This window comes from Pelmatolapia mariae, linkage group LG5 (assembly GCF_036321145.2).
Source record: "Pelmatolapia mariae isolate MD_Pm_ZW linkage group LG5, Pm_UMD_F_2, whole genome shotgun sequence".
Lineage (NCBI taxonomy): Eukaryota > Metazoa > Chordata > Actinopteri > Cichliformes > Cichlidae > Pelmatolapia > Pelmatolapia mariae.
The window spans coordinates 31,080,932-31,101,053 of NC_086231.1; the positions used below are offsets into that span (position 1 = coordinate 31,080,932).

The 20,122-nt window shown below is 40.4% G+C and overlaps 1 protein-coding gene across 4 annotated transcripts in view; it reads right to left on the bottom strand.

Annotated features, from left to right (window-relative positions):
* foxp1b (forkhead box P1b) overlaps positions 1-20,122 on the bottom strand; it is a 145,422-nt gene that overhangs the window by 89,406 nt on the left and 35,894 nt on the right. For all 4 annotated transcript variants that reach the window (XM_063474760.1, XM_063474759.1, XM_063474757.1 and 1 more), the window contains exon 5: positions 7,785-7,851. The gene's annotated coding sequence lies outside the window, so the exon portion shown is untranslated. The remainder of the gene's footprint in view (positions 1-7,784; positions 7,852-20,122) is intronic.

Here is a 20,122-nt window from a genome sequence, read left to right on the forward strand (position 1 = left end):
AAAGAGGGGAAATATGCCAGTATCGCCCCTGCTGCACCTGTACGCATTTACAATGTTTACACATCTTTGGCTGTAAATATGTTTACAAGAAAACCTGGTGCCTTTCTCAGAAACTGACCTTGAAGCCAGTAAACAAACCTCTTCACAAAGTTCATTAACGTCAAAGAGGGTATAGTCTTTTTCCCTTAGATGAAAAACAAAATAAAGAAAAGGTCAGTGCCATTAGCTTATCAAGAAAATATAACTGCAATGGAGTGGAAATTATAGTTAGGCCTGAACAAATACTGATGAAATAATGAGCAGGATGTGAGTCTTAACTATGGTTCAAAATAAACGTGAAAAAAGGTCTATTAATCATTCATTGCCAGGTAAAAATGTGAACTGGTGGGTAATGATTTGATAAATTCTTTGCATCTTCCTCTGTGTATGCGTCATGTTATTTTAAGGTCACTGTGACTCATTTATGTATTCAATAAGAGCAACTGTGAAAATCAGATTAAAAAAAATGCAATGCAAAGGATTTTTTTAGGAAGAAAAAGATGTGGTTTAAAGTTGTATTATTCTGAGGTGTAATCTTTAAAAAAAACAAACCTCACACCGCCATAATTAGTAAAAGAAAAAATCCATTTGTGTTTTGAGGTGAACACACAGAAATTATTTTACATTTAGTGCATCCTTTACCAGAGCGCAGCAGTAAAAAGCATGACTTTAAAGGTCAGTGTTAAGAACATATCACATGACGTCTGTTTGATCCGAGCCCAAGTATTTTCCCAAGGATTCTATGGCTCTGTACTGTGTAAATCACGCAGTCTGACCTTCTACATTCCTCATGCTCTGTCCTCCCATTCATCCACAGGCACAGATAATACTGGGCAAATATCATAAACGTGAGGATTTTAGGATTGAGGTGAGGCCGCCATCATCCTCTACCAACTGGGGAAAAGAAAGCCCATGCATCTGAAAGAACCCCATTTCCAACTACTGCCAGACTAACCTGTGGTGAGGTTACCTGACCCTAATACCTAAAAAGCCTCAATGCCGACTATCCATTGAGAATTCCCTCAGATGAATGCCAATTTGAGTATCGTCTGTTTTTTCCCATTTTAATGACATTTTTCCTGGGTTTTTCTATCTGTAACAGTATTAATTTGCACTTCTGCAATACAATCAACTAAACTGGTAGTTACAACAACTCATATTTCAGCAAACTTCAAAAAATTAGAGTAAAAAAAGCCACAGCCACCAGAACGCTACACTTCCTCTGCAGTATCCCAGGGTTTCTGGAGGTTGTGCGGTTGTGATTCCATCCAAGTATCATAAAGAGCCTCTAAGTATCGCCAAGACGTTTCCAGTTCAAACGCGGCGTCGGCTTCGGGCCAGGGCGTGACCTGCAGCTGAACTGGCCTCCGCTCGGCCACAGGGAGGAGGGCAACAGCCGCTCCAAACACATCACCGCACCTCCTTCTCCCTCCCACCACCCCGATAAATAACCTAACACAGCAAACAGAGGCCCATCAGTCAGCCCACACATAGCTAACACCGCGACGGGGACAGAGATCGATGGGGAGATACAGACAAATAAAGAAACACAAAAGGAAGACGAGAAAAGAGGGCACAGCGACGAAAAGATGTGGGGGTACACTGTGAGGGCATCTAACACTAGAGAGTAGTTAAATATCACACAGGAGCCTGAGCCAAGCAGCGTCGAAGGCCAAGTACTGTAAGACTGTGAAAGCCAGGCTATTTTGCCGAGCTGTGACATTTGTTTCTTATTGTCTAAGTGGCAGCTGAAAGCGTCTCCCTGCGAGGGCCCCTCGGCTTTGCTCTGGCCCGCTTTGACAGGGAGGTAACCATATTAGGACGTGTATGGTAAAGTAAACAATAACATAGTTGCAATGAGATGGAAATTTTTCAGCTAATGGTGTTTGTCATTCCTGTTTTCAGTGCACTGAACAGGCCTATGTTTTTTCTAGCTGGCCAAAGAGACTTTGTTTATGAAAACAAGGCAGGAGCCAAGGCTAAAACCAGAGTATTAAAAAAAAGAGTGAGGGGGGAAGACTGTAAATAAATGTTACTTTAAAAAATGTCTCTACCTTTTTCATTTGATTACATAAATAAACCCACATTTGGTTAGAAATAGCTTTTCAGTTTTTCTCTCCCTTTCAGGCCATGTTCACACAATAGCAGCTAAGTCTGAAAACACCTCTCTACTTCTATCTGCAGCAGCTGGTAACATCAATATTTCAGCTGTCTATCGCTATATATACAGTATTACATTTTTATTCTATATATAACATATAGCATGACCATTACCTACACTGGGCTTGCATGAACCCATGCAAACAGGAAGCAGAGGAGCTTTCTTTTCAGTTGCCAATCAGCAAAAGGTACAGCGTCTCGTAGTGTCACGAGGTGTCACTGATGAAAAGTCTCCACTCGTACTACACGTACACAACCAGCCGTAACCCAAGGTATTTCCAATATTTTCATCTTGGAATTAGTAAAGCTGTCCGAGATCCATTTCCAGGGACTGCGTCTGCATGCAGACGAAAGGCCAAAGTGCACAGGGACTGCAACGGTGAACATGTGGACAATTCCAACAAGAAACAATAAGCTAATGAAACTGTTTCAATATAATACTGTGGTTACATTCACTGACATAGAAATAATATAATAATGGAAAATAAGATGCAGGTGTCTGAACACAAATTCACAGCAGAGGTCAAATAAAACTAACAGCTTGAAACTAATAGCAGTCCTAATAACATTACAACAGAATCAGATCAGACCTACGGCAATGATCCCATCCATTCAAAGGGACCAAGTCAGAGGAAGTAAATCTAAATCTGAATTCTTAAAATCAACTTTAAATTATATGAACACTACAGGCCAATACCAAATATCTTGACAATACTGACCTTTAAAGGGCCAAAAGCAGAATAGTTCACAATGGAGGAAGCTATCAAAGCTCATTAACTGTGTCACATTATTCACTTTAATAAATCCTACTCTGCTCTACAAAAGAGACAGGGCTGCAGATGGTTATGAAAAGCAAGCTGATGTTACAAGTGTGCCTTTGAAACAAACAGTGTACATTTAGCATTCTTTTTAACTAGCTTGTTGACTGAAATTTGAAATCTATCCTCCCTTTAATAAAGCCCATAAAACCCAGTCAGAAGGGCATGCATGGTAAAAAACAGTAAACAGCAAACACAACTGTCTAGTGTGCTAGCACATTCTGCAGTAGTTTACCAACTATTTTGCTGAAGAGCCTTGATGGTATAGCACCAGCAACCAAGAACCTACATTTGCATGCCCTGAGAAAGCACATTGCCACTTTCACGTGAGACCAAGCGTCTCGATTTCAAAATGTTAGCTCATGAGAATAACTCTTAATTGCTAATTTTAGCAGGTACTTTCTACAGCCATGTTTTAGTTGCCATTCAGTCAGTACTAAGGCTGAGTAAATCACTAGAGTGTGGACAAATGTTGTACTTGAGCTCCAGCTTTAATTATGACTCAGTAGTCAAAAATTTTTGACACTCTCCAGAAAATCAAATAAGCTAATGAGTGGGAACAGTATATGGTGTGAAATGGAGACCCGTGCCAAACTCTGGATTGAATAAAAACAGGGAGATATTATTAAATGTGTCTGGGTTCAAAGGCCCAATTTGTTGTTAATTTCAACATCTATTATGAGCTATTTAAAAACAAATGTAGCCCTCACTCTGCTTTATGTTTCACTGGTCACTTGCTCTTCTCCTTGTCCACTCCCTCGCTATCTTTTCGGGGTTAAGATATAACAGCACGTTTGTGTGTGTGTAGAGGAAAAACAAAGACTCTGATATTTTCCAGCCCTTTGAATAACTACTGCTGAGTCACTGGTCAGTTATTCAAAAAAAGGGCTTTACCTCGGCCTGAAGTTATTAAAGGAAAATCTTAGTCCAGGTTCACATGAGTATTACTTTAGGCACCAAGTACATACAGTCAACTATAGGAAGCAGAAGCAGACATGCAACTCCTCCACTTCTGTGCTCTCCACATGTTGACTTTCTTTGTTTGGTTTTTACCCGCCTCTCTTCAGCTCTCGCTCCATCTCAGCCTCATTCCTAATCTCACACCAAAAATGCAAGCTGTTTATTTGCGTAGGTCTGAAACCATTCCATTAAGTAGCCCCACCAGGTGCTTTATCCCTAAAAGGGATTTGTTTTTCTAAAATAAACGGAGAAAGCAAAGGACTGCCAAAGTGATATCTACCATGACATGAAGTGAGCGCAACAAAGTCAAACTATCTAAATAAGAGGCACTGTGTCTTCAAGGAACTTTATGGAATTTCCATACATAGCCACAAACATTCATGTAGTGGAAACAAACAGGAATCTGTAGAATGTGTGCAATATATAAATGTACTGCTGTGCTTTAGGTGGTGAGGGTGTATGTACATAAGATATTCCATCCGTCTCAGCACCACTGCTTTGCTGTAAAGGCAGTCTGACAGATGCTTCCCTAGGTTACCACAAAAAACCCTGTGTAGTCATTTTGCTCAGAAGACAACAAATCAATCCCATTTATTAGCTCTATTTCATCTTTTCTGAAGCTGAGACACAAGGCCAAACCTGAGAAAGAGAGCTCTGGCACTTTTCCTCTCACTTTTGTGATTTTCTTTTCATCTCGCTATAAGACAACTCATCTGCAGATGGAATTTGCTTACTTCTGTCACCTCAGTCAATCTCACACGAGGGCTCTGTCACGTTAGCCGTCTGCACCTGGTAGCCGACTGACATTATCAAAGCTGCTCACTCTCCGAGGCAGACCAGAGAGTACACATCCATCAATATGCTCCAGACCAAGAGAAGACATGGCTGTCTGATGCTGATAGAAAAATAGATTGAAACTTGTCAAATTCGCTTTTCTACAAAAAAAGATATTTTAAGTAGCTTCAAGATCGCACATCTGTGATGACATTATAAGTAGGATTCCACCTACCTCACGACTACAGATAATTCCTATTCAGAGAGTTGCACGGAAAGAATCTCGCCCCATTGTGTAACATACGGTATTGAACATAAGGCGTGAATTTAACTGTGCAACCTGTTTAGTCAGACAATACGAAGGCAGACGATCTGCCAGAGTGTGTACCGATAGCAGCTGATGCACCCATGGGAGCAGAGCATCAGATAGGGAACGCAGACAGTAGCCAGGTGAGGGTGTTTAGAATGCTTTGACACATCCTGCGATCTCAATCAACAGGAAAAGGCAGACGCATACAGTCGCTTTATGTCTCTGCGCTGGTCTCTATTGTGACGCCTTTGTAGTGACGATAATTTTTCATTTTCACGCTGCCTTGCATCTATTCTGCCTGTCACTGTTTTTAGCCGCAGCAGATAAGCTCAGAGAGTAGATTACGGTACTTACAGTGCATGAAAAACACAGCAACAAAACTGCAAATGACAGAAGCGTTTTACTTTCTTGCTAGAAATCTCCCCCATGTGGCACTTTCGCTACAGCGAGTTGTTTATTATGTTCCAAGCTAGGCATAAGCGATTAAAGGAGCTCTTAAGAATCAAAGTGTTATAAATGCATGGAAACACAGCCGGCTGTAAATGCCACAGAATTAGAAGCTTACCGAGCCTAATACTAATACATGGCAATTTTCAGCTTGATGCTGATATAAAGAAATTACTTTTTTAAAGTAAGCAATAAATGCAGTCAAGGGAACGATTACAGAGGCCCTATTTTCATCCTGGCATAAATCTCAACACGACCTTTCTGCGGGTCCAACTCATGAATCCACTTGTTTATTCTTAACGCTTCCATAAAAAGTAGATTAAACAAAGCAACTTCAACAGCTAAATGAAAGCAATATAAGCATTCACAGCAAAGCAAGAATTACAAGACGTGCCTCTTTGCACAATGTGTTCTTCTCTCCCTTACACGGATTCATGAAATTCAAATGACATCCAACATGAGAGGATAAGACTTTGAAAGACCTCAAAACAGGGGAACATGTTTTGGGCATCTGAGGATTGTCTTTTTTTTTTTATTGGGTTGGAAAGCTGGATGTCATCAGGTCTGAATAAATTGGCCAAAAAGGAGGCAAACACACGGCACACATCAGAAGCAGCCCTATCACACAGATATGCCCGTATGATGATAAATATTCCAGATATCCAAATCAAAACTTTTGTCAGTAGCCTGCACCTCAAATATATGTCATACTCTAAAGTGCATGCTTTTAAAATAAATATTTTTAAAAGTGCGTTCGGTCCAAATGCAGAGAAAAATGAGCACCATACATGCTTTTTACACACTCGTCCTCTTTGACTCGATTGCACTTTAAAAGAGCTTTAAACACCAAGACATATTAATCCCATAAGCTGCCACAGGGATTTCTGCATTAGTGATGCAATCAAAATCACATTGGAAGCTTGTGTCAACAATTAAGCTGATCTTGCCACATTAACATTAATTACACAACCATTTGGAAGATTTCAGTGCTGATCTTACATCTGGAGCAGGCAGCTGAGGGCTCTGGTGGAGTGGACCTGAGTATGCGGAGAATGCACTCCAGATAAACTCTCAACATGAGTCCTCTGCTTCCATTTTTTTTTCCCCCCAAGGCTGAATCTTGTAAACGTGGTAGTGACTGAATCCAAAAAAAGAAGACTATAGGCTGACTGATACATTGTTACATTGTAGAGAAGAGAGAGTCCTATTTGTTTTCAGAAAGTACGGAGAAGCTGCAGCTGTTAATATTTAAGACAGGATTTGTCTACAGGCAGGTGTTTTTTATTAGCAATCCAATATGACATTTTTACCATGCCATTTGAAGAAATATATTCAAAGAAAAACACTTGCAAAGTCTCTCTAGGTTCAAGAGTACAAAGAGTACAATCTCTTTTTTTTTTTTTTACTGATCACACAACTATTTATTTTAATATTTATCAAATCAACTAAACAAAACCAAACGAACCTGAGTTACATTACTCAGAATAGCTTTGTTGCCATGTAAAAAGCTACCAACAATGAAAGCACTGCTACCCATGTCCAACGTATCCACTCACAAGTCACAGCATGTTTACGGGGGGAAGCTAGTGAGTGAGAGACAGAAAAGAAATAATACAAAGAGAGATGAAAGAAAATATGACGAAGAGAGGGAGATGATGTGAGCTTTAAGTTGTACGAGACAGAAAACAGACGCACTCCTCCTCTGAAGCCCTGAGCTCCTGAAGTGTTATCACCCCCCACCCCCCGCATGCAAAGCACTTCTCCAAAGTCCTACTAAGCCTCACCCGGTAGCTCCATCCAGAAGTTCACATCCAGGGGGCCTCAGACTCTCTCAGACAGAGACACGGGTGTGAGAAGCAAACCTGAGATACGGGTGATATGCCAACCATAACAGCCGTGTGTGTACTCCAACACCCTTGTCTTGTTTGGTAAGCACAGCATTACCTTATTTTAGCTAAAACCTTCTTGAAAATCTAGTTACTGTCCGTATTCCCCTGCGTCCAATTAGTCCTTCAGCACTAAAAACCTTTTTAAAATCAAACCACTAACTTTCTTTACTAGCCACGGTGCTAGTTTCTGATCAGCAGCTTCTCTAAACACTAACAGAGTGCACCTGTCAAGTCCCCGGCCCACCCTCTTGGCCCTACATGCACACACAAAAATACAGTACACAAACAAGAAAACCACCCTGCATTCAGTTACTTATTAAGCCCTTTCAATAGAGCATTCGCACACACATGCTGGGTCTGGAGTCTGGTAAATGATTGTGTGTTTACCTTCCACGAGGACTTGCTTATTTAAAGCAATCTTCAGTTCCAGCGGTGGTGAAACAGCCTCCTCGCCCTGCAGATACAAAACGGGAGAATTATTTAGAATTCTGAAATAATTACCGCTGCAATGTTCGTCATCAGCACCCTCGAGCCAAATTACAAAAAAAAGGAAACACGAGGTACACAGGTGTAAACTACAAACAGCCGGCAACGAGCCAGCGGCTTCCACCAGTTGCTATCGATTGGAATTGATAACCGGCGCAAACAGTCTTATACGTTCTGAGAAACCATTAGAAAGAAATCAATTCTCTACATTCCTGTGCTGTTTGCCTCCCCTTGTTTGTATGAAGCTGTACAAGCAGTCAGTGTACCTTCCTCAGCTGCTAGGAACGTAAAAGCAACCATTTCAGCTCAGAGCGGGGCAGGAGGCACCTTTCCTTTATCTTCATGTAGCCTACTATTGTCACCGTCCGACACATCCTCGCATTTCCATCTGCCTGTTAACTACAACTACACCCACTGATGATAACAAGTGAACAATGGGGCTGTCTGTGAGTGAATGGTTTATTTGCAAGACAAAAACTTTTCATATTACTGACAGAGGATGCCCTTCTTGGCACCCCCTGCTGGTGAACACCCCTCATCTATACCTGCTCTGCCCTCGCTCTACTCCCCTGGGTGGCCCTGATCTGAATTCACGGCTTTCCTAAGTGAGCACTCAACCCAGGAGAAGAAAGATGAAAAAAGAAAGAAGGAAACAAAATCTTATTTTTATGGTAAACTGAGAAGTGACTGTGGGCCAATATCTCAGGTGAATTTGAATAAAAGCATTAAAGCATATCCAAATATGAAAAAAAAAAAAAGAGGCTCCAACTCCCTCTCCCGCTGTTCTTTTTTGCCGTTTACATTTGGCAGTCAAAAATGTGGCCGGGCATTTGTGAAAGTGTATATCTAAAGCATGCCGAACGCAGATAAAAACAACCCAGACCAACGTGCCCAGTTTCAGCGTTAATTATGAGTTAAACGCCCTTGTTGAAAACGCGAGTCAACATGCAGCTCGCTCTGAACTCTACCGAGGGTTGAACAATCATTGAAAATGGACCATTCCCACACAACTACCCTATTATTGTGATTCATTACACTTCAATTAACATATCATCAATGGAATCGTAAATCAATGGTGAGTGGTGACAAATGACAGATATTTTCAGTTTCAAACTACTAAACATCATTAATTCCCATCACCTGAAAGAGCCCCGGGAGCTAAATGAGTTTACCCAATGCATAACATCCATTTAGATAAATGTTCCATCATTTTAATGATGGAAAATTTGTACTGGAGAGAAAAGGCAACAACGGGATCCTGATAGCAGCTGTACGCCTTTTCTCCTTGTAATATAAAGCCCATCTTGTAATACCTAAACAGATAATTGTCTCCATTTCAAACAGCACAGGGTTGTAATATTGCCATTTAGAACAGTGGGGGTGCACAGATCGTAGGGTGAGGATAAACAAGCACATGCTGCTTAGCCCGGTTGGGAAAACGGAACCCATCACACACTCCCACATTGAGAATTTAGGGAATAGAACAACTCCTGGTTGAGATAATTACCCACCAAGGTGGGTTATGTGCATGCTCAGTAAGAGGCCAAATCTAAGAAAATGAATCTAAATGCAACAATTTTAAAAGACAAAGGAAACTAAGAAGCATTTTCCAAGGTTCTCATGCAAAGTCTTGGCTGGCTGTTGCAGATCTGCCGTGCCATTTGGTTAAAAACAAAAAAAACCAACCCAACGGCACATAGGACAACAAAGTACTTTTGACATGGAAATCTCACAGTGCAGTGACACGTAAAACTGATACTAACTGCACAGAGTTACACCAGTGATACAAACAAAACAGCACTTTGTTCCACCTAAACCTTTCAGCTAAACTCGTGCAACAAACAACATCTTGGTGAGCACAGAATTCCAATAATCTGCTGGATACAAACTCAATAGAAAAACACCTGTTTGTCAGCTATAGCCTGCAGTTAGCCATTAATCTTGGACTTTCCCAAGGGGGCGTGTTCCAGGCTTGTAGTAGCAAAGCTACTAAAAAAACGCATGTCCTGTCATAATGAGTTGCTCTGTGTTTTTTCTCCATATTATCTTTCCAGTACAGTCACTCGGATTGTATTTTCTTTACCTGGGTGGGTTGCTGGATTGATGACAACTCCTGCAAAGGGGTATAAAGCAAAACTTTGATGTCTTGCTGATTTCTGTCAAAAATGACTCACATATCTCAGCAGCGATTGCTTAAATGTAAAAGATAATGAGCAGAAAGCCTTGAATTTCATTAATTATGTACACTTAATTGAAATATGTATTCCACTATGTTTTCATTGAAGAGGTAGTGGAATACTGATAGTGTTACTGCTGTTACTGGATGCCACTTGAAGTAGCCTGAGAAATTTTAAAAACTGTCTACTAGTATGTACAAAGATTACAATGTAAGATATACATAATGAAATGATACAAAAATGAACATTACATTTTTAAGTTAATTATGCAGGAAATTTTTATTTTGTGCCGCTACGAGACCCTACGAGACCTTTTTATTAGCCGATAGCTTTCAGGTGATCCATAAAAATGTTTCCATTTTGTATGCAAATACCACAGGGCTTCATTGTAGTCATGGTGGGAAAAACATGCAAACACTCTATTTTCAGAGGAAATGGAACAATCAGAAGGGTTTTTTGCTATGGTAATGAACGGCTGTGGTTACATGTGAGTGTGAACAAAGACTCATTTTATTCTGTCCACAAACCTGTGAAGTGGACTTTCCTATTTTTTGAAGGGGTCACGGCTTCACAATATGCTCTCTAGTCACAGGTATGTTATCAGTGCCTTTGGCTTTGTTGTAAGATTGCATGTTCAAAATATGAATTAATACCCCTCCACTGAAACGCACCCAATCCCAACAAAAGGCCTGCATTCACTGTGGACAGCTCTTCAGCTCCTCTAATGGACAGGCTCTCCTCTCTCTTCACACCGTGCAGACAAAAAGATGAGGGCCCATGAATATTTACCACTAAGTAAAGTTATTCCATTAATTACTCTAAGCACGCTTAATACTATATCTGTGGCTACTTCTGTGGCGGCTTGTTAATGAACCTTCACATATCATTACCATATTAATTAATGCTCAACTCAATGGTTGTCAATAGGAGGCTGCCAGAGTTGTCTCGTGGTTCTTTACAGCCCATCCTGCATGTTTGGACCACTTAGCATCAGCATCTGAATAATTCTACAGCATCTATTTATCATGCCAGGCTATAACAGTCTGTTTGAATCTAAAAGAAAAAAAGTTGAGATACTGGTTTAACGCAGCTTAAGGCTGGTGGATCAGTACTAAAAGTATTGTGTAAATAAAATAGGGTGTAGAAGAGTTGTAGTTGTGTAGAGTCACTGATATCAATATGCAGGGTCACTGGTATTTGTTTTTAGGGTGTGTGCAGGAGATTTTCCAAGTCACTGTCTGTGCAATGAAACACAGGAAAATCTAAAGCATGACTCACTTCTCAACAAACGCAGCTGCTTACTGTATGATCTGATCTGCTAAAAGGGCTGACTGCACACTATTTTCCCCCTCTTTTCTTCTGGGCTTTTATTAAGAAGGACTGATTAAATGAAAACCATGGCTAAGTCTCATAAAGTCTAAAAAGTCAGCATTTTAAAAAAGTGGAGAAAAATGCATTGTTGTCTTTTTTTCTTTTTAATGTGATTGGCAGGATCAGGGCGTTATATTGTAACACCCACACAGACTGTAAACAACAGCACTTTCTGACACGCAAACAGACTCAAAACCCACCAATTAAACCCAACTTCAATCCAGCCAGCCCTTATTCTGGGTGCTTATTTTCAGATTCTCTTTTTCTTTTTCTAAGCTTAAAAGGCAACAGTGCAGTCTGGTGAATGTCAGGCCTGTCTGATCCCCCAGATTCTTTGGAGCTGCCCTCACGTTTTGCTGAGCTAAGAACAAAGTACACAGAGTGCAGCTTTTCTCCATGGAGTGCTTTGCTGTCTTAATATTAACGAAGTGGACCCAAAACAAGCAAGGCCAAACATTTCTTTACACTATTCAAATGTGCCCACTGAATATAAAATGTCTCATCGACAAGACACTGAATTCATGCCGCTGTTTACGGATCCATCAGAGAATCACACTTTGTTTATTATTCTGTCAGCAGAGAAGTCACAGCCAGTGTAGTTCAGCATCCACGGTCAAGAAAGGTTTCATACTTAACATGCAAAATCAGATCAGGCCGGTCGAAATGTTTAACCCCGATCCTGTATGTACAGTAATGTACAGCACAGCACACATGGCCTGAACATTATGCAATCCTATTTTTACAACAAACCCCTTTCCACCCTGTCAAGCAGGAGGACTGTCAATTCTACCCAGCCATATCAAGTTACCACTCTCGCCCAGGTCCCAGCTCCTCTCCAACCACAGATCCTGTGCGCTATTAATATCAATAAGCTGCAGATTCCATTTCCCCAGACAAAGACAAAGGGAGAACAAGATGCGATGAGTGAGGGGAGGAACTAATACCCTTACGCATCGTGGGGTTAGTAGTCACTCTCACCTCCAACCCTGCTGTACTGAACAAAAGGAACATTTTGCACATGTAAAACAGGACAATGTCAACTTTAACTAATAGGTCATATATTTTCCAATCATTTGTGGCTGTTTTTAACTGGGACAGCACAATACACATACCTCAGTACTGCTGTAGCTAATGTTCCTTGAGGTTTCCTTGAGTCTTTTTTTGTTTGTTTGTTTGTTTTGCACCTCTATCTTAAAGAATTTAGATTTAATTCTGTTTGCCAGAGCATGAGCAGAAATCAACAAATTAACGAAATGATTCATTGCTTGTTTCATCTCTTTAGAAAACTCTCTAAATACTCGAATACTTCACTGAATTCACCCTTTTGCAATCTTACACTGTACGGCAATTATTGTACATGTTGCAGTAGCTTGTACTTATAACCAATAGAGAAAGGCATTGCCATCTACACCCTATACATAAAATCTGTCAATCACTTACAGAACACACCTACAAACACGCTCGTACAGACTCGCAGTCATGGAGCACTGTGCCATAAAAGGAATGACGAGGAGGAGAAAACAGTGTAAAGATAATATAATCTTCACAGACTTACCTTCCAACAGTTAAACAGACTTTCATCATGTTTACAAAACTGTATATTCATTCATATTTCCTCCAAGCACTGAGTGTTTGAAATCCACTTCTGAAGAAGAGGAGAAAGCTGGCGGTGAAAGTAGTCTAAGTAGTAATGAGGTAGTCAAGTGAGTTTGCATGTGTGTATAAGAGAGAGTGAAAGAGAGAGAGAGAGAGAACTAGCCTGGCCAGACGGAAGAGCTGAGAGGTACTAAAGGTATGTGGTCAAAACACAACAAAAGTCGGTGCCGTGCTCTAAATTAAATATGCAGGAAGAGGCCCGTTTGCATAAACACAAACACTCGGCAAATGAAGAACTGGCACGGAGCAGATGCCTGCTGAGAGCCCTACCTGTCCTAGCCTCTTTTAATTAGACAAGAGCATACAGAACAAATGAACATCAGCGCGGTCAAAAAAAAGAACAGGAAAAACAAAAAAAGAAAAAAAAACTTCCTCATGCCTCTAATGACACGAACAGAGGATTTCTCAACAGTTACACAGAAGGCACTTGACTTTCTCTACACTTTGTCAAACACCATACATGAGCATTTTACTTTTACATACACACAGCTAATTACTTCATCAATAGGCACTCTGCAAGGCTGAGGATAAAATTCTGACTAAATAAAATGTACCAGTCTAAAAATGTCACCAGAGCATGAAGTCTTCAACATGAAACTACTTAATTACAACCTAAAATACTAATTAAATTTTTAAATATCAAATTTAATTAATGTAAGTAGGTCATTTTTTGGTGTGGGCTTTTATTAAATGATGTCCTCGATTAAAATGAAAGTACACCTTGTGATCTTCTTGTTCTTCCTTACATATGCTTCTCTTCTTCCCACCCCCTGGTGGAAAACCTGAAATTTAGCGGGGAGGAAAAAGCGATTTTTACAAACATCCATAGTCCAATGCCTTTCTTCCTAAAGACACTCTGCTGTTCCCACTCTCCTCTCTACACCCCCTGCTCCCTCCCCCACACCTTCTTATTTGCTTCATCTGTTTCTTGGGCCAGGAATGCAGAAGTCTGTGCTGTAAGTGGGAAGCTCCTGAAAGAAGCGAGGGAAAAGAAAATCCTATCTTAGTAAAAACAAAACAAAAAAAAAGAATGGAAGCTGAGCCCCTCCAGAAAGTCTAGAGAGAAGCATCAGATGCTGAGTGACACATACTGATGTGGCCAGTCAAAGATGCAATTTTCATGTGAAACCCTCTCAAATGGATCAGGGGAAAAGGAGGGGGGTGGGCTAGGGGTGAGGTGACACAAGTTGACAGGAGAGAAGCGAGAGAGAGAAATTGAGGGGTGAGAGAGGGTAGGATAGAGGGAAAGAGAGCAGAAATGAGACCTCGGAAAAATAAACAGGGTGTTGGGTTTCAAAGGCAAGGGGGACACAGGCATTCCATTGTTCAAGCCAATTATCAGTAGAAAATAATAACAACAGATGGATCCAGAGCGGCCAACTTGTGCCGGAGCACCGTAGCGCTGGAGAACAGATGATGAAACGTGAGAGTGCTGTTGGAGGGGCAAGAGGGACAGGAGGGGTGGGGAGGTGCTGCTGCCCTACACACACACACACACACACACACACACACACACACACACACACACACACACACAAAGTGACACACATAGCTCCTCACACCAGATGTGAACTTCTACAAGGACAGCATAATATGTGCTCTCTGGCCACCATTTGTACCGTACAATAGTTTAGTCAACAGCACCACGTGTTCAAAAGGGGCATCTGAAGTCAGATGACACATATGGCCCCCATGTTGCCATGTTGCCAATTCAAATCTGTGCATTCCTTTGGTGCTCAACAAAGCGGGGTCATTTGTTGGTGAACACATGCTTGCTGCTGTAACAACACTAAAACATGTAATACACAGAATGAACATGCATTTTATTTATTTATTTTTTCTTTCACTCTGATGACCTCTTGTGATGTTGTCATTTGATGTTTTACAGCATATTTTATGTTTACAGGAAGAACAGAAAGCTTCACTAGTGCAGCGGAGGCAGACCTCATTGACTCTGGCTTCATTCACAGATCCCTCATATCATCCGTGGACTGACAGGCAGCGGAGGGGGCTTGCAACCTTAAAACAAAACCAATTCTCTGTGTGCCCTGTCAAGGGTGGGAGATGTCTGCAGATAGCAGTACAAAAGATCTGCCCTTCCTTTCCACAAGAAAAGAGAAGTTTTCGTTTCATTAACTCCAGACTAAAGCGTAATTATCTCCCTACAGACCTTAATCACCAACAGAAGGATAATAGAACAAAAAGCAGTTTCTTCTTCAGTCATTAAAGTTTTTTTTTAATGTTGTTGTTCTTTTTTCTTTCCTCTGCACTTTAGACGAGTCCATCAAACAATGCAAAAGATTAATGGGGGCTGGATTAAAGTCTCATTTTCAAAAACTGTTAGTTAAGGAGGTTAAAAGATTTTGGCCGATTTGCTTGAATGTGTCATCTTTGGCTCCTTTTTATCAGGCGGTTTGACCTGTTGACCAGCAGGGGCTTTGGGTTGGCTCTGGAAGGATCACGATGTTGGATCAATAAACGATTCGATTAAAAGTGGTAAAAAAAAAAGAAGCAAATATAATCAGTCTGAACACCAAAACACCTCTTTAGAACTGTATATAATCTAAATGACTAGCATTGCTTGAAGGTGCTTGTGATATTATACCGTGAATGAAAAATCCCAGGAGGATTGTACAGACGGATTTCTGTAGCAGGAAAAAAAAAGAATGGAAAACTTTGCCTAGATTTAATTAGCTCATGAGAAATAATTGCCATTAGCAAATCCCGTCAAATGGGGTTGAGGCATTTTGCTGTAAAAAAAAAAAAAAAAAGTCATATTTTTGGATGATGAGGAGACAAAGGGTTTTCAAACAGGAACTGGCGGGCCATCAGCCGTTTAGTGCACTGACACTGGGGTCGAGTTAATTAGACTATTGTCATTTTAATCAGGACAGCACGGCGGCCATCACTTCCTGAAAGAGCCAGTGGACTTTAAACAGCTGAGGGATTTTTGTGTACGTGTGTGCATGTGTGTGAATGTATGCGCATGCACTGCATGTGTGTTGGGCCTGAGGTGTCATCCGGCTATGGGTTATGGGGTATGGTCTGGTTCCCTCACATGCTTAGAACATTAATGAGCTGGAGACACACCACGGAAACAAAGGACCCTGAAGGATCACCAGGGGAAACTACTCGCCTCTACTCATGTCTCAGTTCATTTGAAAATAATTTAAATATCAAATATTTGAAATAATTTGCTTCTCCCTGGCTATCAGATTTTGAATAGGGAGTCTTTCATGTCTTCGTTATTATGTTCTTCACTGGCATTAGCATTTAAAACATAATTAATGTAACCATATTTTCGAGGTGCTTACCATTATGTTAGAATAATGGTTTATTTTTGTCTGATTTCCATATTTTATAAATACAATGGGACGATCGTAATAACAAACCCAAAGAATGGCAAATGATAGATCAAATCTTTGCTGAATATCATTAATCTAAAGAGAGTTTTAATCAAAACTGACAAAAGACTAGATTTAACCTGCTCAAGGCTTGCATGATGAAATTCACTTTGTGCCACTCCTTGTGAAAAACAGATAAAGAATGGTCGGTCGTATTTAGCCACCAGGCTTCGGAGCAAAAGTTGGGGGTGGAGCAGAATAACTAGAGCTGTCAGTGGAGCGCTGCCAATCAGTGGAGGTGATAAGGGGACCAGCTTAATGTTAACAACAAAACATCTTTGTGACTTTTCCCCTGGCCATAGTTCAGGTCAGCTGTGGACAAGGTCACAAAGGTAACCTGGAGACAAATGCTGGTGAACTTCCCCCCGTGACACCGCCGCCAGCCCCGGGGGCAGGGCTGGCCAATGACATTAGCCAAGCTTCTGAGTACAAAGTAGACTCCTGCAATATTTCACATTCACCGACCTCAAGGGAAGCTGCATTAAAAGAGGCTGGAGCGGCCCTGGCACATTTGACTCTGTGTCACCACTACTATGTCTGTTTATGATTATATTAATGGTTCTGTAAGTTCATCGTTTTTAACATTAGTCATTAATATTTCACAGGGAGTTAATATTAATCTGATCAGAAATTATCTTCCTTCAATAATTCAAAATTCACATTAATAATTTAATAAAAAGAATGTTCTGCATAGTTGAGAGGGGAAAAATGGAGATATTCAATAACTAGAAAAGTCGCAATACAGCCCCAACTTGGCTACAGCGTAGCAGCAGAATGTAAAATGCCACGAGCAGCTTCAATGCAATGCAGCTTGTTAGTAGGAACTAAGGTAACCTTGGTCAACTTAATATGAGTTGTAATCCAGATTAAATAGACTGACTAACCCGGGACCAGAGGTTGCTGTATCCACTTGTGTACATTCAGAGATAAAGAAGAAATGCAGACAGTGAAGTCTCTGTGCCATTAGAAGCGCTGCACCATCCAAGTTCTTCCATAAGAGATTTGCAGGGATTAGACTGTGAAATAAAGACCTAATCTTTATTTGACAGGGAAGCCAATCTCTGGCTCACTGGTCAACCCCCTTGTGGCAGGCGCCTCTTTCACAACTCACTTTCACTGTTACACACCTCAGGCTTATTTAAAACCACATTTAGGCTGCACACTCTAGCCTGTATGAGGTCTCAATGTAATTATCATACGAAAAAGACAAAAAAAAGGGAAATGAACGGTGAGCAGAGCCACAGAGGCAGAAAGACTTATTCCACAAACGACATCCAGTGTCTTACCTGCATGTGAGTGCATTGTGAGAGCAGGTTCCTTTGGTAATTTTCCTTTTTCAACTGGCCTAAGCTATGCCTGATTAAAAATCTAACCAATTTCCATGTGCAGTTCAATGACAGATGGAAAGAGATATTTCATGGAGATGTATAGTCGAGACTGATAAACTATTAATCACACTGCCGGACAATGACACCAGCTAAATTTAAACGCAAAGTGAAAAGGCGTCAAGTAACAGCCTCCCTTATTCCTTAAATTATTCATTACAGGGAGCTGTTATTGGACAGCAAATAGAATTAAAGCTCACAGATTCCACTTAATTACAGTACATGTTGATGGTGGCTACAGATGTCACAGTTTGGACTGGCAATCCTTCACTAAGTTTAACCCTGTCAGACAGTGACCACGGTCGACTCCTATCCTGCTGTCTTCTTTTCACCATCCCTATGTATCTATGTGCTGTATATTTCTAATATAAGAGAAATATGTTAATAACATATCTAAAATTATCTCAAGTGAAATCTATTCCTCACAGCCCTTTTCTTCCAAACCAGTGTGCTGCATATTTGCAAATCTGTTGTTTGATATGCACAGATTTGAAACTTAAATAACAAAATTTTATTACAAGAACAAAAAGCAGAAAAAGATTTGGGGGGGTATTTATAAATGTTGTGGTCCTATAGTCTGTCCTGCAGGGCAGCAGTGACTCTGCCGTTCACATCTTTGCAGTACTGTCAACGGCACATGCAGCAGAGGCGCATCACAGCTGAGCAGACAGTGGTGCAGAGTGAAGAAGTGTCCTCATGGTAAAGCATCAGTTAACAGTCAACAACCTCATTATCAGGGTATCTACAGCTATAAGCAAGTTGAATTTCAGACTTCGTACGACCTTGTTATCAACACTGTACACTGACCTTGTTTTTTATCTGTGGATGATGTTTTTTATATTTGAAATGTATTTTTGTGAAACTAAGCCACTGTTCCTGTGGTCAAACGACTACTTCATTTGTCTGTAGCTATGTGATATCTGATCCTGCCACCTTGCAAGTCACAGGTGCTACAATAAATAAATACATTCACTTCCTTAAACAAGCATTTTCTTCAGTAACAAAAACAGCAGTTTATTTGTAACTGTAAATGAATGATTAAGAACAAGGAAATCTATAAATCTGACACAGTTCTTCAGAGCTAAAGGTTTCTACTTTTACAGAAGTAGTAGTGTGTTTGGGCAAGGCGACTGGACAAATATATTGGCTGTCGGTGAGTGGTTGACCTCGCTTAGTGGCCTGCCCCTATGTGAATTCAATTTGGGAAATGATTAACTTGCAAACCAAGATAGTACAGATAATTTTAACATTTTCCCCAACCTTACCAGGTGCAATAGCTTTTCAATAATGGCCAAATTCTGAACATCTTGAATGAACTTCACTTGAAAATGAGACGCTGCAACTAGGAATACATTTTACAAAAATGGAAAGTATAGAAAAAACATGTATCAACATGACCTCCACCAAACAAAAATAAATGGTAGTTTCAGCTAACGTCTGATTTACATGTTACATGTTTTAAAAATATCCGTCTACATCCCAAAAGGTTGATTCTGTTCATTTGAACGTAACGTTTTCGGTGGGAGAAATGTTTCGTCACTCGTCCAAGTGACTTTTTCAGTCTCAGCTGACTGCAGGTTTCCCCAAACTTATAAACAGTACCTGAAACTAGCACCACTGAATGTGAGTGACGAAACGTTTCTCCCACTGAAAACGTTACGTCCAGATGAACAAAATCAACCTTTTGGGATTTACTTACCTGGATGACTGAGCATGCATCAAGACATAGCCATTTACAAATTAGCAAAGGTTCAGTGTGTGATGGAAGTTGTAGTTTCCCTAAAACAGTAAGGACTTAAAGATATACAAAATAACCATTAACTGTTAAATTAAGCTACCATAAAAATTCACACAGTAATCAAATGTCATTTTCCTATTACTGGCACACAAAGGCTTTGTTTGTGTGCTCCATATCCGCTCAGTGTTTCTCCCTCACTATCTTTCTCCCTCTCTCTTCCTTGTATTACCCCCAGCTTACAGCAGCAAACAGAGTTGTATGCAAATACTAAAAGCCATAATGCATTATATTGTTTGGTGTTAACATTTGAATATTTAAATGGCACGTTTTAGATCTAGATATTCCCATTTCAATTTCCATATACTGTACATGCTGCATGCAGACAGTTAAGTTTGACCACATCGCAGCCTGAATATTTTTTTAGTTTATTTGCATCTTTTCCGCGCAATATTGGTTTGACATGCCATCATTTTCATTATTATGTTCTTGCTGCATATATACTTGTTAA